Source organism: Cryptotermes secundus, unplaced genomic scaffold (genome assembly GCF_002891405.2).
Source record: "Cryptotermes secundus unplaced genomic scaffold, Csec_1.0 scaffold70, whole genome shotgun sequence".
Lineage (NCBI taxonomy): Eukaryota > Metazoa > Arthropoda > Insecta > Blattodea > Kalotermitidae > Cryptotermes > Cryptotermes secundus.
Genome location: NW_019734964.1, coordinates 3,282,542 through 3,310,143, shown reverse-complemented (window position 1 = coordinate 3,310,143; position 27,602 = coordinate 3,282,542). Strand labels below are relative to the sequence as shown.

The 27,602-nt window shown below is 40.6% G+C and overlaps 1 protein-coding gene across 2 annotated transcripts in view; it reads right to left on the bottom strand.

The window, feature by feature from the left end:
- LOC111869049 (neuropeptide CCHamide-1 receptor) overlaps nucleotides 1–27,602 on the bottom strand; it is a 324,526-nt gene that overhangs the window by 171,648 nt on the left and 125,276 nt on the right. For both annotated transcript variants that reach the window (XM_033753263.1, XM_023860247.2), the window contains one exon: nucleotides 3,048–3,123. The gene's annotated coding sequence lies outside the window, so the exon portion shown is untranslated. The remainder of the gene's footprint in view (nucleotides 1–3,047; nucleotides 3,124–27,602) is intronic.

The window sequence follows — 27,602 nt, the reverse complement described above, 5'->3', positions numbered from 1 at the left end:
ATTATTTCCCTATGAAACACTAGGCTTCATGGAACAGAATCGTATATCACTTCCTGTGGGAGATATTTCCACGTAATTTATGTTACATGGTTTCTGTACTACTCGGAAAATTCTGAAATTAATTGGTATTCTACTATTTGTATTCACTTGCATGTTATAGAATGGTTCCTTATATATATATTTGTGATTAGTCGAATCTGATGCAGCGGTTTATTAAGACTCTTTCAGACCTTCAGAAAATTACACTAACTACAAGTCCATCAATCTTACTTTGAACATTTATACTGTACTAGCGCCATATTCGATCTTTTCTTTTTTCTCACTGAATCTCATATTCGTCAGTAATATCACACTACATCAATCAACTGGTCCCTTATTTCAACAAGTTGAAACCATTATTCATTTATCACATTCATATAGTATCTTTATGCCTTCCCCGGTTTTTCGTCCTTCCTTTCTTCACCACTTTGCGGAATTTTACCAGAAATGTAGTGTGAGGGTAGCCGAGATGGAAGTTGTGTAGATGCATACATTTCGTGGCGTTTCAATAAAAAATTGTCTTCTAAATAGAGGGAGAATATGTAGAGACTATAGCTATGTATTGCGTCATTGAAAGGAAAGGCTGTAGAAAGTGCTTGGAAAGTTTTATATAAACTTCAGGGATGGTCGTAGTAAAAAACAAGGCAAAACATCCCAGGATAATATTATAGGAGCCTTTCATAAGCCACAAACGTTGCTCCTTTCCATATTGTATACTGAACCATGCTGTAGTCTCGTCTCCTCTAGCTATTATAACAGGCTCGTTACGAGCATCTATTATGAACACAAGCTCTGATAGTCATTACAGCCAAATCACGTACATTGTAACAACAGAAGCTTCACTTCTCCTAAATGTACGTAAAAAAGGTAAAGTTGTCCTTGTGCTCGACTAATTAAGCACTACGCCATGAAGGTCTATGGAGGAATGAATATATATATATATATATATTGTCTTGACCTCGGCACTAGTTGGAGGTGAGTGGTCAGCTTCACGCCCCGGCCGCTTTACCCCGAGGAATGAGTCCACGGTACCCATTGAATAGAAAGTTACGTGGGCCCTAAACCCGGTATGGACTACGTGGAGAAGGTAAAAATTCTTCACCCCACCGGAACTCGAACTCTGACCCCTCAGTCGCCCAGCCCGTAGCCAATCGCGATACTGATTACACTATTATGTACGCACCCCTCATAAAGCAGTCGCTGTTCTGTTGGAAATTTTCACAAGCATACGATATGCATGCAGACAAACAAATGTATTCTAATCTCCTATACTTTATCACAAATATCATATACGTTAAGGTAAATTCCATGTAGTTAATTAATTAAGCACCACGCCATGGAGACATATAGGGGAGCGGTGGCACGAATTTTTACTTCGGCGCTAGATGGTCAGCTTCACGCTCAATCCGCTTTATCCCTGGGGAAATAGCCCCCCAGTACACATTGGATATGAGGCTGGGTGAGCCCCTAAGCAGGTCTGGATGCTGTGGAGTGGAGAAAAATCTCTTGCCCATGCTAGGACTCGAACTCCAACCGTCCAGCTCGTAGCTCGTGGCTATATTGATTGTGTGATACATATTGATACATATTGTATATTGATACATATTGAAATGCGTGTGAGTTACTATAGACGGGGGCTTGGATTGAATGTTGGACTCATTGACCACTTTAACACACAACTCGTAATTACATCTAATTATAGCGTCATTGTTAATCTCCACAATTTACATATCACCACAGCACCCACTAAGCCTTTCCCAGCCTACTGTCTTCACAAGCCGTTCCCTGATAGCTGCTTCTAACAGTGGAGACCCTTCAGCTTCCCCGTTTCGTTACAGACTCCAGTATAGAACTGACTTGGTTTCCCCAACTGTCTTCCTTATAACTCCTCGGCACGGACCGAGTAGAAAACACAGTTTACTTCGACTTCGTAGAGAGATCGGAGTATTGGAATATGGGTAGGCCTATATTAGAGCACTGAGAACGAGACAGTCTTGGGATAGCCGCCGCTGAATACAGTCGGGATCCAGCCATGGCCAAGGATAGTTGAGACGTCCCATTAGAGTACTGGGCCAGAAGTCAGGTGATACTGCAAGTGACAATAATTGTAAGGTGTGTAAGTGTGAGTGTTCAATAAAGATCCGCTAAATCCGAGACCCACGTGAAGTTATTTGTCGCGTGACGTACCCAACACGTGACAATATTACATAGATATGTGTTATTCCCAGTTACTCCGGAATATCTTCACGACATCTGTGACCTGCTGATCCATTCTCTGTGTCCGCTATAAAAAATACGTTCCTACAGTCTCCATTAGTTCATGTTTTCTCAAGACTCAGACTCATATACGTGTAAAAGCAAAGTTATGGCTACTGCCATATGTGATTTCAGTATGAAGTTAGGTTCTGGAGTTCATTTAGTACTGCGGAATGTATAATTCCACATACATATTGAAATCTGTTCTATGTTGAAATTTATTTTCGATTGATTGCTTCGATCATAGGTTGTATCAACTGCAGACGTTATTTAATGCCCAATAATACACGTATGAAAAGACAATCGTGTTAAATGCTCTTGCAGAGAATTACTAGAAATGTCGTCGTGGCCTATTTAAATGAATGATCCCCTCATTCGGACCGCATCTGTGGTCTAGTGGTCAGAGTCCCTGGCTACAGATTCAGAGGTCCGGGTTCGATTCCCCAGATTTTCTGAGAAGTAGTGGGGGGGGGGTCCACTCAGCCTCGTGAGAATAATTGAGGAGCTCTTTCAAAAAATTAGTGGCTGCGGGATAGGAGACCTACATTAACGACCGTGGGGATTCGTTGCGCTGCCCACGCAACAGCCTCTATCAGCAAAACTTGGCACTAACTTCGCCGACAAGCAGCGGTCGCTTGGTCGGTATAGTTCGCTTGCGGACTAAAACCACAGAGTTCTTTTGTTTGATCCCCTCATTCGTTTACAGAAATAGAAGGAAATATACAAATATCTAAGTAAAGTCTGGAACTTACCTTCGAAGCGTTACCACCTAAATCAGCTTACTCCTTTATCCTCTGATATCTTCTGAGACCAGTAACCAGATTATGGCTGCAAAGGACAACAAATGCATTAGGATTTGTGGTCACTTCAGAATTCGGCTGTCTAATGTAATTCAAAGAACGTGACGGTATAAATATTAAAACGTCTATGTAAAACACAGTCTCAACCAAAACAAAGACAGCACACACACACACACACACACACACACACACATACGTCCAGCAATACAACGCACGCAGCCACATAAGAGAGACACATCATAAGACACAATATATACACAATTAGAACATAGGAAAAACGACTCCCATAGCGGATGAATGGCGTTACACACGAGTTTGATATACGACATGTAAGATGATAGATCTTAACAAGCTTTAATATATAAATTTTATTATTGAACAACGACGAACACACATTTTATATAATTTTATAAATGGACACTTGATTGCAAGCAGTGCAATGGTTTAACGTGATTAATACACCTGAGGATGGCAGAATGATGCCGAAACATGTAGTGTGAAGTGACAAGTGAAATTGTATGCACTAGAAGACGGTTAATATATTCACATTATCAACACAGTCCGTCAATAATGCAACAAATTGTTCCTTTTTCTTCCATTCATACTTTAACACAACACGTTTCGGCCTTAGATGGCCATCCTCAAGTGTCTTATTATATAAAATCAGTTACACTGCAATAACATGCGCTAAAATTACACGCTGTAGTCCACTTAATAAAATAAAATAAAAAAATCCATTAAAATTTTATATTAAAATTTGTATTACTTTGGTGAAATTCTATTCCACCTCACAAGGGGTGTCGTCAATTTGTTAAGAATTATATGTTGCTCTCCACTGATCGATTTTATGGATTTCTGATAGATTTTAATGGATTTTATTTTATTAAGTGGACTAGAGCGTGTAATTTTAGCGCATGTTATTGCAGTGTAATAGTTTTAATGTATTAAGACACCCGAAGATGGCCATATAAGGCCGAAACACGTGTTAAACTAAAGTGGAGGAAGAAGGCACAATTTGTTGCATTATTGACGTACTGTTTTATACATAAACTAAAAAGTAAAGGTATCCCTGTAACAGGCCGTGCAGGCCGGTAGGGTTATGAAATGTTGAGGTTCCCACATTGTCCAGACAATCGGCTCATAGAAGGCGGCAAATCTGTCAGCCCTACGTGCCAGCCGTCCTTTACCCCAAAGAATATACCTGGTACTCATTTCTGCTAGAATATGTGTCGACCCCAGGGCCATAGTGCGGCTGGAAATATTAGGTCAATTGAAAAAATCCAATGACCGCATCGGGACTTGAACCCCCTACCTTACGGCTTGTAGCATAGTACCACAACCAACTACGCTATCGCGTGCCCCACTCTGTGTTATACATAGACGTTTCAATATGGCTTGCAACAGGATGCTTAAATACAGAATGACGATATAAATATTTAATTTGTAATGCGAGGCAACATGAACCATTTTCTTTTCCTCGAAATGAAATAAGTTTAATTAGACCTACGTCTCATTTACGTCAATCCCACAAAATTAACGGCTTTCGGGTAACTTGTGCCTATTCGTCAGCATTTTTCATCTTCAGAACTACAAAACGTGTTACGATAAAATTTCATGACCATCTCCATGACTAAGTCCTCATTGAGAAGCCACCAGGCGCTCAGTTACACAAGAATATGTCGACATTTTATGAAAGTCGAACGTTCAATGCTGTGCTCACAAGAGCCCTCTTACTGCTTTCTATCCTGAGCCAGATGAATCCAGTCCATAATTTCCCATTCCATTTCTCTAATATATATTTTACTATGTAAGATTTGAGGCTTTCACGGCGGTGAGTATGAAGAAAGCAGTCTTCTGGGATTTGGCACCGTGTATATGTGGTGTTAACCGACGTTTCGGAGGAACGTATCGCCTCCATCTTCAGGGTAGAAGAAAAAATATAAGAAATCTGCAAGCGAAGAGACCGTGAGAACCGGTAAAAGCAGACTGCTTTTGAATCACTGAATCACACACTCAAAATATTACACATGAATGAAGACTTCTTATTACACTTTACGTGTAACTCTTCTACGAACTTCTGTGGGTACCTTCCACTAAGAACTTAGAACTCAGAAGTGAACCGTAGCGTCGATTGTTTTAAGATGACTCCTTTGCACTGACCCCGCAGAAAACACGGCCTCCACTGTTGAAACGTGTTTACTGAACCACTGCATAGCAACGGTCGCGGCGCGAACCCCACAGAAAATAGTTCATCTATTGTTGAGGTTTGTTTACAGAGCCGTTGCTTAGACACGATGTGACAATCCACGTCACAATACGTGTACATTAAATTCCATGCAAGTCTTAGCAGTTAAAAAATGGTGAATATTTCCTGAACGTCTTTGCCTTTAAATCAATCATTTAAATTCTTCAAAATCGTGCAAATTTGCAGCCTTAGGAAAATGATGCTATATGAATAACCTGTCAAATGACAAGTCAATCGATTCTGTTACGTTACGTGACCGAAATCTTCACAGCAAAACATTGTTCTATAAATTACATTTTCTCTCATTTGATAAATTCTTCATCCAACTTACCAATAAGTTAGCGGCCTCCGTAGTCTAGAGGTAACGTTCCCACCTCATGACTCAAGGTACGCGGGTTCAAACCCGGCGGATGTCGTGGAATTTTTAAGGGCGGAAAAATTCGGGGAACAAGTCCTCCGGGATGGACTTTAAGCCGTGTGTCCCGTGTCGTAGATTTACGGCACGTAAAAGAACCTCATGTCTTTAGGAGACCTCTGAGCTAAATTACAGGCCCTTTCCCGCCCAAGTAGTCTCCAATGCCTCTGGTGGATGGGGGAAGCATCACGGTACCGGGGGCCGACCTCGTTGGCTCTACGGGGGCTGATGGCACGCACCGTTACCGGTAGGGTATGGCGACAGTAGAAATTAAAAGGGGGACGCACAATGGACCAATAACTGGTCGAAGTGCATGGGGAAACCCACCCCCTCCCATAATACATACATACATACCATTAACTTATTGGATGTCGAAGAGAAGACTGTGGAGTCAAGCCCTGCACTTCCGAACACTACGCGTAAGGCCTTCTTACAAAAGGTAGAAAGTAAAGCTATCCCTGTAACACGACGTGGAGAACCACAGGGTTGTGAGACGTCGAGGCTCCCACATTTTCTATACTACAGGCTCACAGATGGCACTGAGGTTTTCAACCTTAAGCGCCAGCCGCCCTTAACCACCCAGGAAGATTCCTTAGCCTCATTTCTGTTACAAGCTGAGTCGACCCCAGGGCCATAGTGCGGCTGGAAGGATTAGGTCAATTGAAAAATCTCATGACCTCATCGGGAATCGAACCCACGACCTTCAGGCTTCTAGTACAGTGCCTCAATCAACTACACTATCGCGTGTTCCCCTTAAAAATGAACACAAAAAATTATAAAACTAGGATTATGCCAGCTGATGATTGTTAAGCATAACATNGAGGTTTTCAACCTTACGCGCCGGCTGCCCTTAACCACCCAGGAAGATTCCTAGTGCTCATTTCTGTTACAAGCTGAGTCGTCCCCAGGGACATAGTGCGGCTGGAAGGATTAGGTCAATTGAAAAATCTCATGACCTCATCGGGAATCGAACCCACGACCTTCAGGCTTCTAGTACAGTGCCTCAATCAACTACACTATCGCGTGTTCCCCTTAAAAATGAACACAAAAAATTATAAAACTAGGATTATGCCAGCTGATGATTGTTAAGCATAACATGCTCCATTTATGCTTGTACTAAACTGGTTCTGAGTTTTATCGAGTTACTGAATGCCAGGAACTGATGTAGATCAACTGATATAAGTTTCAAAACATTATACTGCGCTTTGATATTATGAATTGCATTTCAGAGTGATCTCTAGGCCAATAATTCACATAACATTGTCACACTGTCACACTGTTGTTATAATTCTCAAAAGATTATAATATGATGAGTTATGATTCAAAATAATCTCTCTGTATTGTCAATAACACCAATAAAAAATTCTCTTTCAATAGAGCACGAATAAAGGGACTTTGAAACTGGTGAACTATCAGTAATTTGTGTTTGATTCCCTCTGCCTTTACAGAAATAAGCTTGTGTGAGAAACAGAGGTCAATTACACACAAAAAGAAAACAAACATACGAAGCTTATAGCCGAATATCTCTTCTGATGGAGCCCAAATCGCACATAATGAAGAATTCATACATGCAGTATCAAGAAAACACCCCCTCCTTGGCCTGTAGTCCGCAAGCGAACTATATCGACCGAGCAACCGCCGCTTGTCGGCGAAGTTAGTACCAACTTTACCGGATAGAGGGTGTCACGTCGTCAGAGCAACGGATCCTCACGGCCGTTAATCTCAGTTTTCTAGACCGGAAACGCTATTTCCTTGAAAGAGCTCCTGAATTATCCTCACGAGGCTGACAGGACCCCGTTCCAGACCCACTACATCTAAAAAATCTGGGGTACCTGGGAATCGAACCCAGGACCTCTGGATCTGTTGCACCTGCTCATGCTGGTTCGCTCGCGGATTTATTCTTGTCTTCTACCCTGAAGATGTAGGCAATAAGTTCATCCGAAACGTAGGTTAACACAATATCTATACGGTGCCACATTCCAGAAAACTGCTTTCTCCACTGTAATACCTTACCCACGATTCAGAGTGTAAGACAAAGTGATGGAGTTTGTTTTCACTTTCGAGGAATGAAAGTTAATTTTGAAGTGGCACTGGAAATTTGAGAACCCTTGAGATGTGCAAAAACTCTGGAGACGTAAACTAGAGGTTGAGGCTAGCAATTTCAGGAATTCTTGATAAATTGTGACTGAGTGTACCTTCAGAGACATGTACAAGCAAAGAACTGGGTCAACTCTCCCATCAACGAGTGGGCGAAATTCCGCTGTGTGTTACAGTAATTCACATGACCACCGAACGGATCTGTAGGGCAATGTATTAGTGAGATTGGAAACAGGAAGGAAAGTCCACACCACATTCTCACAACTGCTCAGTGGAAATATTATATGCCAAGTCTATTACATGCAAGGGTTCAAGACTATCTTGTTGGCTGAGCTGAGCTTTGAGAATTGTTAGTTGTATTAAAGGCTACATTGCAAATTCGGTTGCAAATTCACACATATTCTCGAATTTCTAGTACCAGCTGCTCGAACGTAAAGCGAAATTACGTCATTCTGTACTATGGCCTGAAACAACGGTAAGAAATTCCAGTCTTTAACAGCGACTAACACCATCTGTCATACTATTTGGTAGACATTACATGTTCCTTCAACCATGAATGCGCGATCAGATGTTCTTTATAGAAATGTGTGTACGTTTCTGAGACAAACATTATACATAAGTGAATAAAAGTAATACAGACAAATTTCTCTTGTAAGTAATTAAACATTTATAGGTGTTGGTAAATATAACTCCATGCATTCTCATCCTCAGCAGGAGGCGGAACTGAGTCATCGCATTCACGCTCCGGCCGCTTTGCATATTGGTCATCATTTTCTATTCAGGAAATTCATACTTAACTCTATGGTCTTATGAGCATAAATTGTTTATTTTCTAATGCAAATCAAAACCTTTGGTGTCTTTCCAATCCTTTTGGAGGTCGGCTGATTGGGCAGTCCAACTGGCCATGCAATACAGTTTCGTTCATTACGGATAATGCTCCCATAAGACAAGCAGAACAAAAGGGTTTATAAGCGCACATAACCTGATGATTAAAAATTACGTTCAGATTAAAATATGGCCGCCACCTCTGCAAAACCCGGAGTTCAAAACCCCGATTCCAGGACAAATACAGGACCTTGTTAGTCTAGGCCCAAACTGATTGAAATCTCCTAAATTAGACGGTACAACAATTTTATTTTTTGTACATGAATTCTAACGGTATAGAGAATCGAGATTCACCGCCGTGGGGATTCGTTGTCCTGACCACGTGACACCCTCTACCCGCAAAATTTGGCACTAACTTCGCCGACAAGCGGCGGTCGCTCGGTCGGTAGAGTTCGATTGCGGACTACAGGCCACAGAATTTGTTTTTGGTTTGTACATGAATTTTAAAGTATAGGGACCAGATATTACATTACGGATGCGTCAGCCTGATCTGCCGAACACGTATAAATCATAATCGCAATTCTTGATGCGCGTTCTGCCCAAGTGTGAATACAGTATGCGCCAAAAATACAGTACTGAAATGAAAAGACGTCCTGTTGATACCACTGTCTATTCATGTGAAGGCCTCTTGTACGACAGAACCTTCTCCAATCCTGAAGAAATGGGCAGCGCCATAGCTCAAGCGGTTAGTCACTGGCTTCCCACCATGGTGGCCCGGGTTCGATCCCGGGTATGGTCAAGTTGGATTTGTGGCCGACAAAGTGGCGCTGGGGCAGGTTTCCTCCAAGTACTTCGGTTTCCCCTGCCAATCTTCATTCAACCAATTGCTCCACAATCACCCTCACCTATCATCTGGGGCTGGTACAAGAGGACAGAAGTGGCCGCAGTACAAGGGGTTTAGTCCCACCCCGCTAGCAATAAAAAACAAGAAAACCGTGGAGACTCACTGTTAGAATTCCAATATTACATTCCACTCCGCTGTCTAAGAAATGATATCCGTTGAGCAGCAACGAACGCTGAAATATGCGTTCTTTTTCCATTTGCGCCGTGATGGATGTTCCATAGTCCGCCGTTTAGGCAGCACGTTACATTATCAAACAATATAAATACAATTACTCTAACCTTTAAGGGTAGACAAAATCAGGAAGAAACGAAAATAGACGGGAGGATAAATATTAAGCTGGATCTCAAAGAACAGGAGAAGTACAATTTAATGGGAATAAGGAAAAATCATTTTTGAACATAGGAAACTTAGGTTTTTTGTTCATAAACATTTTTCTCAGGTAAAATGTAGAAACAAATGTAAAAGGTCATTACTGGTAATAAAATTCTTTGGCAAAGGTTCAAGAATAGTTTGAAAATGAATTTAGATAGAAAAACATGATGAAAAACGAAAAGNAGGCGATACGTTCCTCCGAAACGTCGGTTAACACCACATATACACGGTGCCAAATCCCAGAAGACTGCTTTCTTCGAAAAGAAAATTGTTGGAAAAAGGATGAGTACTGAGTTCTAGGAAACATATAAAAACATAGAGGAACAAAGGAACATACGAATTTGAATAAATAAGTTTAAAAAAAATAAGTTCGGTTTCTTTTGGGTACCCCCTCGTATAGAATTTTACAGCATTTGATATCACATCCTACTAGGCCTAAAAATACTGCACAGAGCATTTTTTTTTTTTGCTGTGGAAAAAAGAATGCTCTAAATTTCTCCTTATTTGTCTCTCCAAGTTTTCTTCATATATATTATACATACAGTTCCACGCGGCCCAATTATGAGCTTTCGCACAATGACCAAATAAGTTACTTCAAAGTATTACTCATAGATGATGCCGACAATTCAGTCAGTGAAGTAATTAACTATATGAGAGACGATCGGGTTTCGATTCCCGTTAGGTGCAGAGAACATTCTTTTCGCAGTCACTTCCAGACCACCTATGAATCTCACGGAGCTACATACTCAGTGGGTACCATTGGCTTTTCCTTGGGATAAGAGAAGGCGTAGAACAAAGATACCATTCTTCTCTATCGAGAGACGAAGTTAGGAATGCATGGAGTTATACCTCCAATCCCCAATTCGTTTTTATAATTTGTTTCATAATTAGTCATGGGGAGAAAGTAACATATTGCATTTTAGGATTTATGAGGATTAACCAGTGCAGATTACATTAACACTCGTATTATTGATAACATGTTATCACATACACTTCCCACGTCAACCTACATCGACATCCGGGTTATCAGTAAGTCCTGTACTTGTATTAGGAAAGCGACCAAATCGAATTTACCTTGGAACATCAACTGTCCTAATCGAGTTTTCCGTGGTTAATTTAGGTTATTTATTTAACGACATTATCAACATTGAGACTATAGCGTCGATGGTAGAATAATTAGTGAGTGGGGAACATTAATAATGAGAATTGGCAAGGAACTCGAATTACTCCGAGAAAACTCGCCCCAGTGTTACTTTTTTTTCCTTGGCACTACAGCCCCAGTGGGCCTAGGCCTACCTCCATGAACTTCTGCGTTCACTTCGGTTTTTCTAGATCTTACACATTCGGTAGGACTCCTTGGGCGAGTGATCACCTCGTCGCAAACACAGAAAAACGCACACACAAAACAGTGTTACTTTGCCCACAGAACGCGGACCGCTGTTGTGGGAAGCCTGCGACTAAGCGTGTAAGCTTGACATGGACTTTCTTCCGCAGTTTTACTCAGTCTCTTCAGCGAATGACAGGATGTCTCAAATCTGGCTATGAAGGCTACATTCCAAACCCTTCCAAAATATTCATCAATCATCTTACAGCCCAATATACTGAAAGCTCACTCAGATATCCTTCCTCCTTCCAGGTATTAACTTGGGGAAAGCAAGACAGAACAGTTCGCGACTCTACAGCAATTGGTGCTAATGCTCCAACCATATCAGAGGCCCGCGGAATCACGTTAGTATCCCTTACAACATGACCACGACGGGGACATCCAACGGCATGATATTCATACCGGGCAATTTGTGTCTATGGTACCGAAGTCTGTAGAAGACTGAACATAGACACACGTAACCCATTAATAAGGTTTCGAAGAAAATGGCAGTTCTAACATATTTCGGCCTGAAATATAATTATCATAATGGATAGTGTTACGGGCCTTGTCACAATAACAAAGGACTACGCCCTAATTAGCAGTAACTTCATATATTGCGTGTTAATGTTAGGTGTAGTAAAATACATAGATGATTTACATTGTCATTAATGCAGCCACTATGTGCAGATATGTAGATATGACCATGTTTATTAATGAAGACAAAACCTTACTTACTCATAGAGCTGAGCCCTTCTTGAGGAGAAGCCAAATCTGCAGCTACTCAAGAATTTCCCAGCATCTTATGGAACCCGAAAGTTTATTACCGTGTTCACAAGAGCCCTCCACTAGTCCATATCCTAAGCCAGATCAATCCAATCCATCCCATCTCATCCTATCTCTCTAAGATCCATTTTAATATTGTCCACCCACCTTCGCCTTGGTCTTCCTAGTGGTGTATTTCCTTCTGGCTTTCCCACCAATATCCTATATGCATTTCTTTTTCTCCCATTCGTGCTACATGCCTGTTCACCTCATCCTCCTTGACTTGATCATTCTAATTATACTTCGAGAAGAGTACAAGTTATGAAGCTCCTCATTATGAAGTTTTATCCAACCTCCTGTCACTTCATCTCTGATGAAGACAATACTAGGCTTTAATAGTTAACATGATACGGTTTATTAAAAATGAACTTACATCCCTCTATACCTTTCCATGACATCCTATAACTCATTTTAGTCATGGTCACAAATGCTTTTAACTGTCGAGAGATGGCAGCACATGTCTCCTTTTACTGATCTTACCAACAAAACCAATGAATGGTGAAAGCAAGAAGTAAAAAATTACGAAAGAGAAAAGCAAGTAGCATGCAAAAAGAAACAAGCAGCAAGCACTTTCTCTGCTCGATTCTTGGCTTACTATTCCACTCTGATGATAGAGGCAATATATTCCTCTGAAACGTTGGAGGACTTTCACCAGACTACAGGGAGTAATATGCCAGAATATATTACCATTAATTTATAAATACAGCGGAGTTATGACCGTAAGGTAGACCGCACACTGGCATGCGTCAAGACATGTAAGAGTCAAAGACACGGTGTCTGCGACACGACGCAAAGAAAGGAGCACAATTGAAACGAATGAGATTATGAAAACCGCCGCACACCGGTCTGAGTCATGCTGACGAATCATGAATGAAGCAAAACTGCGTATTTTGTGTCAGTTCTTGATGCTTGTCTTCACGCAGTTAATGTGCGACCGCCCTAAAAGTTGATAAAAAAGGTAAAATTGTTCTTGTGCTGAATTATTCAAGCACTATGTCATGATGACGTATAGGAAGTGAAGGTATAGCTCCACCATACTCGACCTCGACACTAGATGGAGATGAGTAGTCCGCTTCATGTCCCTGTCGCTTTGCCCCTGGGGAAAGAACCACCGTACCCATCAGATAGGAGGCTGGTTGGTCCCCAGAAACCATCTGGACGCTGTGGAGAAGAGAGAAAACTTAAACTGCAGGGAATCGAACCCAGTCCGTAGCCCCTCTCTATATCGACTGAGCAATCCCAACTCCTCCATAAATGTTGTAAGTACATATTATATTTGAGTAATGTAACGTAATGTTTTAACCTCAACAGAGTTCAAGTCTCATAAGAATAGAACTACTGATACTTTATTACACAAGCTCCCTCAGTGCCATGAACACAGCCCTGGACACAAAACCTCACATCACATTGCATAACTCGATATATCACAGAGGAGTAAAAACACATCCATGGCACTTCCACTGTTGCTTACATTTTACATAACAATATGAAGGGTTAATAAGAAAATCAAACATATAGCGCCTGTGTATTTCATAGAGCAGCCCAAGTGCAGAATAATATTGATACGGCTCATCATAATAAACAGATTTAACTGCCAATAGCAGCATTGAGAGGTAAAGTGCTGTGGTGTGAATGTAACACCGAATTATATCCTTGTGGGTAATGACATAATGGCTACCAAGATTTCGAAGGAACCCGGAGACTCAATCATCTACTCTGAGAATGGTGGCAAAAACTTCCTGTGAAACAGTGATAATCACTGATAAACCTATGAGGCGTAAATAACTCAGAACAATAAGATCTTTGATTGGCACATTTTGTTACTTCCTGCTACAAATCTGTCAATCTGACGGAAGACAGGAACCAGCGGAGGGCTCTTGTGTGTACACTAATGAACCTAGAATTTCATAAAAGTTGGTGAATGTATTTTAGCTGAGCGACTGAAAGTTTCTCAAGAAGAACTCTGATGAATGCAATTCTTAATTTGAACTAAACTTTAAAATTTAAAGAGAAAGTTAGAGAAGAAAGCGATGTAATTACCATAGCGTGCTGATTTCAGAAGAAATATTGAGGATGGAAGTGATTTTATGATAAAGTAAGCGTTTATTTTACTTCTGATAACCTATTGTTGTGCGGACATTGGTCTAGCCTTCTACACAATGAACTATTTAAATTTAAATCTTGTACCTAATCCTTCCAGCCGCACTATGGCCCCGGGATTCACTCAGCCTGTAACAGAAATGAGTACCAGGAATATTCTTGGGGGTACAGGGCAGCCGGCGCGTAAGGCTGACAAACTTACCGCCATCTGTGAGCCGATTTTCTAGAAAATGTGGGAGCCTCGACGTCTCACAACCCTATGGGCCTTCACGGCTTGGTACAGGGTGCCTTTACTTTACTTGTACCTAAAAATGGAGAGACAAGAATCTCCCGAAAAGTCGGTGCCCTTGTACTAGAGTACATGACGATACGTCTCAGAAGACAACAGTGTTTTAGCGTGTAGCACAGTTGTTATGTAACGATCGCGAGAAGGAATATGCAATGCTTGGTAGCAGCCGGGAAACACGTAAATAATATCCGGGCTATCCCTAGGCAACCGCCCATAACTACAGTAGAAAAATTGTTGGAGGCGGTGTTTACTGTTGAGTCCGCCCCGAGGATATAAAGCGACGATCCCAGGCCAGCTGAGTGAGTTCCGTTGCGGGTTATTATCCGAAGAGTAAAGATTTGAGCACTGGAAGCTGAACACTCTTCTCTGTTAGAAGCCGTTGCTAGGGAAATTTGTTGGATACACGGCATGATGGGAAAAGCCTTGGCGGATGCTGTGGTGATTTGTAACGTGTGGAGCTTAGCGATAATGCTGCAATTACTTGTAGTTCCAAATGGTGTGTATAAGTGTGTCAACAAATCCAATTAATCAGTCCAAACCCCTTTTATAGTTACACCCCTAAATCGTGACAGTGTTAATAGCCACTACTGTTAACTAACACAGATCTCCGTTAATATTATATTTCGTTTAATTTCATTTTATAACTTTCAAAGCATCGACAAGAAAATAATCAACTTTCATATCAACAAATATGTAAATTGGATTATCTTAAATGAACATTTAATTTCTTGCTTGTACATTTCATTTCAATTTATTGTAACATTATACACCCATTCAACTTCATGACATAATTTATTGCGTAAATTAGATAATAAATTAGGTTTGTGTTCCAGATTAATTTCTACAGATGAAAACGATATGTTTTATATTGTCAGCAGCATCATGTTATACAATGACTACTGAACAATAAGAGGAACTGGTAGTCGCTTTTCTTTTCCAAGTTCTCTCGAGGAATCTTTTTCTAGAGGTACAGAGGAAATTTAGAAAAATCCCAGTCAGGCCATTGGTCTCTGGTTCAAAATTTGAAACCGGGGCCTCCAAAATATGAAACAGGGGTGCTAATCCTGAAACAGATTTTATTATCTTCACCACGAAATAATGCCAGTCATGAACTTGATATGTTTACCACGTATTTTCATAAACCATGGAATACTGGATAAGTACTGACTGAAGAGCCCTGTCCTCTGACAAACGCCGTCTATCCGTTTCAAAATCAACATACAACAGTGAGTTACATCTCAGAGGATTCTTCTTGGGATATCTTGTTTTGTCTACACCCTGAATACGGTCTGTGCCTACCCGAATCATTTCCCGTCAAATGATTGAAGTTCTTCATTCTATATGTTTTGGAATCCCTCACTATTAAAAAATAAAAAGTAAAGGTATCCCTGTAACAGGCCATGAAGGCCCATAGGGTTGTAATGTTGAGGTTCTCACATTATCTAGACAATTGGCTCACAGATGGCAGCAAGGTTTTCAGCCCTACGCGTCGCCACCCTTTACCCCCAAGAATATTTCTGGTACTCATTTCTGTTAGAGGCTGAATCGACCCCAGGGCCATAGTGCGGTTGGAAGGATTATGTCAGTTGAAAGAAAAATCCAATGGCCTCATCGGGACTTGAACCCGCAACCTTCCGGCTTGTAGCACAGTGCCTCAACCAACTACGCTACCGCGTCCCTTATTATTAATTAATAAAAACACGAAGATATTTTCATAAATATCCTTTACTCACGTGACTGTTCAATAAGTTGTTTCTATGTTTTAATGGAATTAAAAATAAACTGAACAGACGAAACTCTTTTTGTCAACTGTTCTGGTAGTAAACGAGTATTAAAAACGCCAGCACGTGTGCTTACATTTCTTGATCAACAGATACATTTCTTCTCAGTAACACTCTACTCGTATTATAAGCACTGAGGTTACGTTTCTCGTGTGAGATAAATACATGCAAAGCTGATACCTATGTGCTTGGGCGAAAGAACTTCTGTTTACCTAATGCCGGCTTAATAGATATGGTTATTACCATTTTTATTTTTAAAGATAAAAATGGGATATGGGGAAAGGAGTCATCTGTGTACTTCACAAACTTAGAGACTAAAGCGATATGTTGGCCAACAGTTCGATTATCCAAACTCCAAACGAAAGGCGNGGGGGGGGGATTTTGCTCTCTCAACAATAAAAGAGTGACGGGTGAATCACTCTAAGTCTGTCCACTTGTTACATATTAAGAGTCTTATAACTGAAATAATAGCATCACAGAATATTAGCGGTGAAAATAAATCATATTTTATTAATAACAATTACTGGAAACACATTTTGATTACCACAGAAAATGTGTTGAACTTTGTTCACTGATTTATATCAGAGATGGCGATTTCCTTTTGATTTTAAACTCTCACATTTAACATATGCACATAGACCTGTTTATTAAATTATAATACAGAAAAACAAGTTCTTCTCGAATCTGAAGTTATAACACCTGAAAGGGTCAAAGCAAAAAAGAAAGAAAGAAAGAAAAGAAAGAAAGAAAGAAAGACAAAAATATCACTACTTAATAAGTTTAGGTAGAATGAAAGAAAACTGAATCCCTAAATTATCCTGATATACTGATATTATGTATTTCGTGGTAAGATATTTTTAATTCTCAACTAAATTTAATATACGTTCCACTGTTAATTTTGAATGTCAGAATCACTTGTGAAACAAAATTTCGTGGTAAATTTAAAGTTTCGTACCGGGAAATAAGATGTATCACGAACTTTTATGTATTGTCTCTATTTATAATTCCTACAAAAAAGCATATGCAAAAATATTTATTTACGAAATTACAGATATACGTCACAAATTTCAGGAGTGGGAGGTACCAGCGAATAAATACGCTGTTTCAGCGCGTTATGCATAGGAAAACAGAATAAGGGAAGCATTTGTTTATGATACGTCATATTTTATTTTATTTGAATATGTAGTTTTTCAATACGTTGAAAGAATGTATAGCGACTTCATTCTGATATTTCAATATCTCTCTGGTGTGTTTTATCGTTTCATATTACGTTCGGTGGCTGAAATTTAAATCTAGACCGGGGAAATTGTAGGCATTCCTGCCTGTGTACGGGGCGAAAATACCAGAATTTCAGTATCTCCTGGTATTCGTGTAGCATGGCAGGAGAACCAAATAAAACCTTTGATTAATATGACTTCAGGATGGAAACAAGTTGTGTAACGTTTCATCCACGCCTATCAACCAGGGAATGCGGGAATGATATTGATTTCCAACACCATCTGGCTGACGCAGAAGATTGAAGTAAACTGAAATGACTTTGTTATCAGAGATACACAATGGATGTCCAATTGACGGTTGGATTCTCCCTTTTTTATCGGCTTAGAAAATTATGTAACCATCTTACTATTCTTTAAGCTGTGTAAAGGGCCTTTTAAATAAATATCAAAATGCAAGTGTAAAGGAAATGACACAATGTCTTCATTATACCCAAGCTCAGTGTTACTATAGTACTACGTGTTTTAACACAGAAGAATTGTGAATTTTGCCTACTGAGTGAATTTGTGTGTTTCGTATGAAATAAACAACGATCTATTGCCTAAATAGCATTAACTGACTGGGCTTTGTAGCGGGCGTGTGATGTGTTTCCTGTGAGGTACGAACTGAAATTTTATATAATGAACATGTTCGCAGCAGTGGACAAGGCGAAGCCAGACATAGAAAATATAATAGGCTTAGGTTTGTCGGCGGTCAAGCTTACAACCGTTCAAGTGATTAAGCTGCCGTTGTCGCGCAAGACAGGTATTAAAGCCACGATCCTCTTTCCAAAGCCTTTACCAACAGGAGACTTGTACTAGTAAATTGTGTCAAAGAAGAATTTTCTATATAAGCTATATGTGACATATGTAAGCGAAGCCTATTCATAAGAGACAAACCCATCCTCTCGCCAGAGAGGATGTTACGTAAAGGCTACGAATAGGAAGGTTCAGTTGCACACAAAAAATCTATGGTCGTGATACTCAAAGAGGTTTAGTGCCAAGACGAACTGATCGGCTGTAAACCGCCCGTCGTGAAGTAACTCTGACTCTGCTTCTGACTAAGTCTGTAAAGAGCTAAAGAATGTTTTTGATTTGTTTCATTCTGGTCCGTCACACTAATAATATTATGAAAAAGTTAAATAATTCCGTCCAGTGTGACTAGTTAAGGTTTTTTCTTATTTCAGTTATTCATGCCCTTACATGTTTCGGTCTTCAGAGACCATCTTCAGAGGGACACCTTTAGATCAATACAGTTATAAGCAATGTTCTAAAAGTAAAAATATATACATGCAATATAAATAGTATACAATTCGGTGCAAAATCTAAAGTCTGTACAACTACAGTGGCCGTTCCAATTACGAATTCCAATATAATTTTATCAAACTAACTATAAATATTTTAATGTATTGGAACAGCCGCTGTAGTTGTACAAACTTTAGATTTTGCACCGAATTGTATATTATTTATATTGCATGTATAGCTTTTAACCTTTAGAACATTGCTTATAACTGTATTGATCTAAAGGTGTCCCTCTGAAGATGGTCTCTGAAGACCGAAACATGTAACGGCATGAATAACTGAAATAAGAAAAAACCTTAACCAGTCACACTGAACGAACTATTTAACTTTTTAATAAAGAAAGTTATTTACTTGTTTATTTTCTAAGAATGAATATAGATAAACATGAATGCATTTTCACTACAGAATTTTCGTGTTACTAATAACCAGGGTGAGGATTTTGATGACATGTCATCTTTGTTTTCTTGTATCCTATGCGATGCTCTTAAATATATAAATCGCGGATATGAGCTGCTGTTTAGAGAAATATAAATTTTATAGGGAATTTTTTGTCATTTTTTTACATTTTTAGGTTTAAGTTCATTTTTTCATTTTGGGGGTAATTTTTGGTAAATTTTTGGGATTTCAAGGGTATTTCTTGTCATTTTTGCCATTTTAGGGAATTTTTCTTCATGTTTTCTGAAATTTCAATAATATGGAAGCAAAGTGTTCTTTCTCTTTCTCCTAAGCGCTCTCTACAAAAGCCATAGTATACAATAATAGGTTGTAATCCTGGACCGTCCTTTCCGTTCGTTTCGCGGGAGTGCTGACAATACATATCATAAAACAGGGTAAGGCGATGACTACTCACACTGCGGCTCTTTGTACCAAGCAATTTGCTTAGTTACACATATTTCTAGTCGGAATCTCTTGCTTCATATGACATTGTTGTTCAATAAAACTCCTTCTGTCTTCAGTTCCTCACCCTTGACCGTACAGTTAAAAATACAGTTGACGAAAGGTTCTCGGTGAGTAAAGTTCAGTTCTGTGTTGCGCTAGAGTGATTAATTTTATCGCGATGCCAAAAGCAAAGCCAACTAAATCGTGTAATTTAAAGCAATTTGTAGCTGAGTTTGGAGATGATATGTTTTCAATTGACAGTGACATTTTACTCGTATACTGCAAGATGTGTGACACGAAATTAGAGGGCAGAAAAGGATTCACGGTACAACAACATATCGGCCATGACAAGCATATACGAGCAGTGCAAATTTCGAACAAAAGAAATCTGTGCAAATGTTACTGCAACAGTGTTCATCTGGAGGTGGAAATAAGTCATCGGACTTTTTCAGAGATCTGTGTGATGCTCTGGTGTCCGCAAATATTTCGTTTTGGGCCCTGAACAATGGAAAACTGAAAAATATTCTGGACGTAAACTGTGGTCGTTCAATTCCGGGCGAATCCACCTTCAGGAAGAACTACCCTTCCCAGTACTAGAGCAGTATCCTGGAAATGACTAAGAATAAAGTGCATGGGAAGAAGATTTTTGTTTCCATTGATGAGACCTGCGATACAGAGGCTCGCTACATGGCAAACGTCATCTTTGGAACCTTGGAAATTGGCGGACCGGGTGAAGTGTTTCTGCTTATGAGTGAAGTGCTGGAATCCGTTAATCATTCCACAATTTGTAAACTCTTCGTCAGGTCGATGTTTCTACTGTGGCCAGAGGGTATACGGCACGACGTCGTCTTGCTTTTTGTGACCGATGCGGCCCCATATATTGTAAAAGCAGGCAAGTCAATAAAGTCTTTATATACGAAATCTGTGCACGTTACTTGCCTAGCTCATGCACTGCATGGAGTGACGGAGGAAGTGAGATCAGGATTTCCTAAAGTGGATGCTCTCGTGTCGAGGACGAAGAAGATTTTCGTCAAGGCTCCAGCTCGTAAAATGCAGTTTAAGTTTATGGCTTCTGGTGTTCCACTGCCCCCGGAACCCGTCATCACAAGGTGGGGAACGTGGATTGATGCTGCAATTTACTATTGCGACCATTTTCAGGTAGTGAAACACAGTGTAGATTCAATGAAGACGGAGGATGCGAGGGCAATTGAAGCTCCTCAGGAACAGTTCTCGTGCAGCGAAATGAAAGGACAGCTGGCCTTCATAAAGGCAAATTTCAGTTCATTGAGAGAAGGAATCCAATGCTTGCAGGAGAATGGAGCAACGCTAGAAGATTCGCTCGCTCTGGTGAAAAAAAAAATAGCCAGTGATTTGGAGAAAGTGTCAGGGGACATTAGTAAAATTGCGTCAAGAAAAATGAAAAGTGTTCTGGATAAAAATTCAGGTTATGAAACATTATGCAGCATTTCTCGAATTCTGTCAGGAGAGTCCTTCAGCGCTTTCAGTATTGAAGAGGAACTTACTGCTAGTGATTTTGGTACACTTCAAGAATGCTCCCATTGTGTCTGCAGATGTGGAAAGGAGTTTCTCCAAGTACAAGAATGTGCTGTCGGACAAGAGGCGCTCTCTCACTTTCGAGGATCTCCGCATGTTGACTGTCATCTATTGCAACTCTAAATGAGGAAAGACTTAATGTTGGAATACATACCGTATATGTACATTTGATAAGCGTTCTAACAAGATAGAGAAAATCGTATTATAACATTTAGCTTCAAATTCAATCTATATAAATTAATTCTCAACATAAAAACGAGGAAGAACTTAAAAGAGTAAAGATGAGTTCAGTGTTAATAAAGATTAAAAATATATTTAAAACAATTAGTAGATATTCTGGCATATTACATTTTTGGGTCATATTTTAAGTAAAATTCTGTATTTTTTGGTCATTTTTTAAATACGTGGTGCAATCAAAAAGTTCCCGAAATATATTAATAAAAATTATTACATCTTACCTAGATCTTATTCTGCACCATCACCTTCAAAGCAGTCCCCTTAGGAGCGCATACACCGATCCCAGCGTTTCTGCCACTTTTGAAATGCATCCTGGAAGTCTTTTTTGTTAGGGTGTTTAGTGCCGTCTGCGTATTTCAGGTCATCAAAATCCGGGCCGTGCTAATAACTATTAATGCAATAACGAACTAACTGTTTGGGGCTGAGCCCTACTTGAGAAGCGGCCAGTAGTGAAGTTACTCGAGAATTTGGCAGCGCCATAGCTCAAGCGGTTAGTCGCTGGCTTTCCACCGCGGCGGCCCGGTTTCGATCCCGGGTCTGTTCACGTGGGATTTATGGTGGACAAAGTGGAGCTCGGGCAGGTTTTCTCCGAGTACTTCGATCTCCTCTGCCAATCTTCATTCCACCAATTGCTCCACAATCACCCTCACCTATCATCTGGGGCTGGTACAATAGGCTAAAAGTGGCCGCAGTACAAGGGACGTAGTCCCACCTCACTAGCAATAAAGAAAATAAAAGAAATACTCAAGAATTTCCCAAAATTTTATAGAACCCGAAGATTTATTAGCGTCTTCAAAAGAACCCTCCACTGGTCCCTATCATGAGCCAGATAAATCCAATCCATCCCATCCTATCTTTATAAGATACATTTTAATATTGTCCACCCACCTACTCCTTGGACTTCCCAGTGGTATCTTTCCTTCCGGCTTTCCCAGCAATATCCTACATTAATTCATCTTCTCCCCCATTATTGCTACATGCCTTGCCCATCCCATCCTCCTTGACTTCACCATTCTAATTACACTTGGAGAAGAATACATGTTATGAAACTCCTCATTATGCAGTTTTCTCCAACCTCCTGTCACTTCATCCCTCTTCGGTCCTAATGTTCTCCTCAACATCTTGTTCTCAAACACCCTCAGTCTATGTTCCTCCCTTAATGTCAGAGACCAAGTTTCACACCCATACAGAACAACAGGCAAATTATACTCGTAGTTTCGTATGTTCCAATTTTTATGTTTTTCGACAGCAGACGAAAATATCTTTACTTCTGACTTCCCACCAATATTCTACATAACGACACAAAAAAACCTATATCTAATTCATGGTCCTCTTTCCCCTTCCCATAGAAAAGTGTGCATTCGCCTAGTGGTTCGGTGTCACGCCTATCCCATCTGACCTGTACTCCCACTACTAAAATTGTAACTTACCCTGACATTCTCCTTTCCATCTGTCAAGAGCGAACCTGCACTGTACAGCACGTACCAAATCTCAGGTCCATTTTCTTTAGCTTAGGCCACCTATCCAAAGAATCCTTCGAAGCCTGAAGCCCTCTGTGACATTTCGTAAAAAGCTTGTTTTAGGTCAGAGTTGTTAACAACACGTCCAACCCTTAAGTCTGAGGACCACCCTTTATCGTGTGTTCGCGAGTGTATTTCCAATACATTTGCAGCTACCCATCATATCTGGAGGCGGTCTCCTTCATCCGCAACATACGGACCTCCATGCCTTGGTAACAATGGTTCTGCACTTGGACTATTAACGTAATATAGGTTACAATATAAATATACGTATATGAGCAACAGAAAAACAAACTCCTTGGTTTTAGTCCGCAAGCGAACTAATCCGACCGAGCGACCGCCGCTTGTCAGCGAAGTTAGTGCCAACTTTAGCGGATAGAGGATGTCGCGTGGTCAGCGCAACGAATCCCCACGGCCGTTAATTTCGGTTTTCCACACCGGAGCCGCTATTTCCTTGAAACAGCTCCTCAGTCATCCTCACGAGTCTGAGTAGACCCCTTTCCAGACCCACTACATCTTAGAAAAAAATCTGGTAGCGCCGGGAATCGAACCCGGACCTCTGGATCTGTAGCCAGGAACTCTGATCACTAGACCTCAGAGGCGGTCTATATTAGCAATACAGTATTTAATTTTATCAAGTAACTACATGACAAGGAATTTTTCTTCAGTCAACTAAAAATTTTCCCACCTTACGAAACCCAAAATGTTTTTGTTGTGTTTATGAGAGTCCCTCCACGGATCCCACCCCGAACCAGACATATCTAGTTAACAGCTTTGTACACATTCCTTAAAAACCATTTTAATATTATTCTCTCAACTACACCTATGTCTTCCAAGATGTAGCTTCTCTTAATTTTTCCGAAATTTAATTTCATAATTTATTTATAACTTTATTTCTTCCTAAACTCTTCAGCTGCATACAAACACGCACAGTTCTCTGAACGCATACGAAGAGCCGGTAGTTCAAATGATGTAAACACTCGTAAATGGTAGATCTGAGTTTTTCACAGCAGTGGGTATGGACAGGTCTATATTATGAGATTTGACGCCGTGTAGTCCTGTGAAAGTCTGCCGACGTTTCGGAGGAACAAGTAGCAAACAGCTGGCTTTTCGCTTCATGTTTATTTCATTCTTGTCTTATTCTTCGATCCTGAATATAGAGGCAACTTGTTCCTATGAAACGTCTGTGACTTTCAGGAGACATACAGCTTTACATCTCAGAAGACAGAACCCTTACCAGTAAATATTATTCGAGCTTCGTGTTTTTAAAACACCCAGTTGAAATTTCTGTGCAAGAAGTTCTTGGAAGAACTACTCGCCTTCTTTCTCTACACCACATGCTGAGCATTTGATACGACGAGGACTGTACATATTCTTTGCCGTAGGAACGTGTTTACCGAGCGGTTCCGTAGCAGTAATAGGGACACACATACAGAAACAGACAGCATGGCGATCTTATAAGCCTACTTTTACTCATTCAAAATAAGAAATTCAGATTAACATATGTATTTTCTTTATATGTGGAAGGTCTGAGCAACGAAACTTAAAGCAAGTTAACTCCTCTGTAATACGAAGAGCCGGGATAGCTCAGTCGGTAGAGTGACTGGCTACGGGCTGGACGACCGAGGGGATAGAGTTCGAGTCCCGGTGGGAGCAAGAATTTTCACTTCTCGATCTCATCCAGACCGGCTTTGGGGTCCATCCAACCTCATATTCAATGGGCAACGGGGGCTTTCTCCTCGGCAGTAAAGCGGACGGAGCGTGAAGCTGACCACCGACCTCCAACCAGTGCCTAGATCAAGAGAAAGTATGTCTGTACGTCCATGTCCTCATAAGTCTTCATGGCGTAGTGTTTAATTAGTTAAGTACAGGGGCAATTTTAACTTTTTACTTTTTATCTTCTGGAATATGACGCCGTATAATCTGTTAATTTATTACCGAAGTTCCGGAGGAATCTTTTGTCTCCAACTTTAGGGTAGAAAAGACATTTTTATATTTTGAAGACAGAAAACAACTCCTTCCGAAACGCTGGCAACGATTTATTATTCTGCCTGTGGTAACATTCCAGACGACAACAACTCCTGTATCTTCCCAAATCCCATATCTTAAAAAGAGACCACGATCCCAAACTCAGCTAGTTCCATACGTTTTACTAAACCATCACTTTCGACGTTGTGGCATTCGAAATCGATACACTGTCCTCAATATATGCACTGAATCCCTTCTCTGTCTCTATTAAAGTTATGCAGAGCTGCTCTATCGTTCGGTAGACTGTTGCTTCGGGGTTAGGGGGTGAAAGATTTAAAGGGAATCGCCGGGAATTGAGGACATAACTTTCCATGGCTTTGTTAGACAGCACACAAATATATTACTACATTATACACATAAAATAGTTTTCGGTTTCGAAACCATTTAACCTAGTCAGGTAGTCTGGAATGGAACAAGACAGAGAAAACTTCAAACTGAGATGCAGCAAACTTCATCAGTTTATAATGTATGAATCCTATTTCGACTCAACACTGCACGGCGACAGATGGGACATCTAAGTTCTGGGATCAGAACTAAAAACTTCTTCTCTCCAATGTGTATAGACAGAACATATCCTTAAGTTATGCGTCGTAATTTCTTACACAGCGCTGTAGAATAAAATACAATTCAATAATAAAGTAAACTTTCCCTGTACTTAACTAATTAAGCACTAAGTCATGAAAGCGTGTGTGGGAGTGGATGTATAGACCCACGTTTTCTTGACCTTGGCACTACTTAGACGTGAGTAGCCAGCTTCATGCCTCGGTCGCTTTACCCCCGGTAACCACTGGATAGGAGGCTGGGTGGGCCCAAGAACCGCTCTGGACGAAATGAAGAACAGAAAATTCATGACCCTACCGGGACTTGAACTCTGAATCCTCCGTCGTCCAACCCGTAGCCAGCCGCTATACAAATTGCGCAACCCCACCTCTTATTCTCTTATTCATTTTTTTCACTGACTCTACAGCCCCCTTGAGCCCTGGCCTCTGATTTTCAGTTGCTTAGATCGTTTTGTAGATGGTAGGACTCCTCGGACCAGTGACCAGCTCGTCTCAAGGCTTCTACCTAAACACAGGACAACACAGACACGGAATAAATACATACACATACCAAATATCCATGCTTTGTGTGGGATTCGAACCCACGATCCCGGCTTCCGAACGAGCGAAGACAGTACATGCCTTAGACCGCTCAGCTACCGTGACCGGCTCTCCTATAAGTAAAAAAAAAAGTAAGTAAAGCTATCCCTGTAACAGGCAGTGGAGGCCCATAGAGTTGTGAGACGTTGAGTTTCCCACATTTTCTAGACAGTCGGTTCAAAGATGGCGGTAAGGTTGTCAGCCTTACGCGAAGGCCACGCTTTACTCCCCAGGAAAATTATTTAATTAATTCCTGGTACTCATTTCTGTTAGAGGCTGAGTCGATCCCAGGGCCATAGTGCGGCCGGAAGGATTAGGTCAATTGAAAAAATCAAGTGACCTCATCGGGACTTGAACCCGCGACCTTCCGGCTTGTAGCATAGTGCCTCAACCAAAAGCGCTATCGCGTGCCCACCACCCGGCTCTCCTATTCAGTACTTAATAAAATTTGCCATTCTTTAATTCGTGACTTTGTGTTTCTTCAACATTTTCAGCTTAGAGCAAAACTCGTTCGAAAGGAGTTTAAGTAAGAGTAGTTGAGAAACAGCAATAGCAACCATAAGAACATTAGCAGTAACATCAGTTAGCAGAAACAGCAGCAAAAATATGAGCAGCGTTTTAATAATATCCTGGAGGATCAGAAGCATACAGATAGCACTAGCAGTAATATTAATAGAATGATTAAAAATAGAAGATGGCGTACATCTCTTGTAAAGTTTATTGCACTGAAAAGATACGCCATGCGGAACAAATTCGAAAATAATTCTCGTAGTTGACATTGCCAAGAATTCCCAGAGCTATTTCCTGTGGCAAGGACTGAACGCAGAGCAAAATGTAAAAGGCCTTCTTTGCCAAAATGACAGGAAGTACACTTTTATATGGTCCCATTACTGGTAATGGTAATGCTTTTGGTAAGCAGAGATAATTTAATTGCCACTTTTTCGTCTGACAGAGGGTTTGACGCCTCCACTGGAGACGAGTCTACAGCTACACGTTGTAACTTGCGTGTTAATCAGGTCTCTACAGAATTCTGCATCACGCCTGAAAAGTATCGCTGATGGTCTGCTTTTCAAGAGTAACTCCAGGACAAAAATTAAGCGCAGTTTATCATTTCACGTGGGATTTTATTCCAAAATTACTTAGTGCGTAACATGAGAGCTCTTGCAAAGAATTAAGAACGGTTGAAGATAAAAAAGTTAGAGGCCGTGGAGGCCCATAGGTTTGTGAGACGTCGAGACTCCCACATTATCTAGAAAATAGGCTCACAGATGGCTGTGAGGTTGTCAGCCTCAATCACAGACCACNACTACTACTGTCACTACTACTACTGCTATCGCTACTACTACTACTACTGCTATCGCTACTACTACTACTACTAC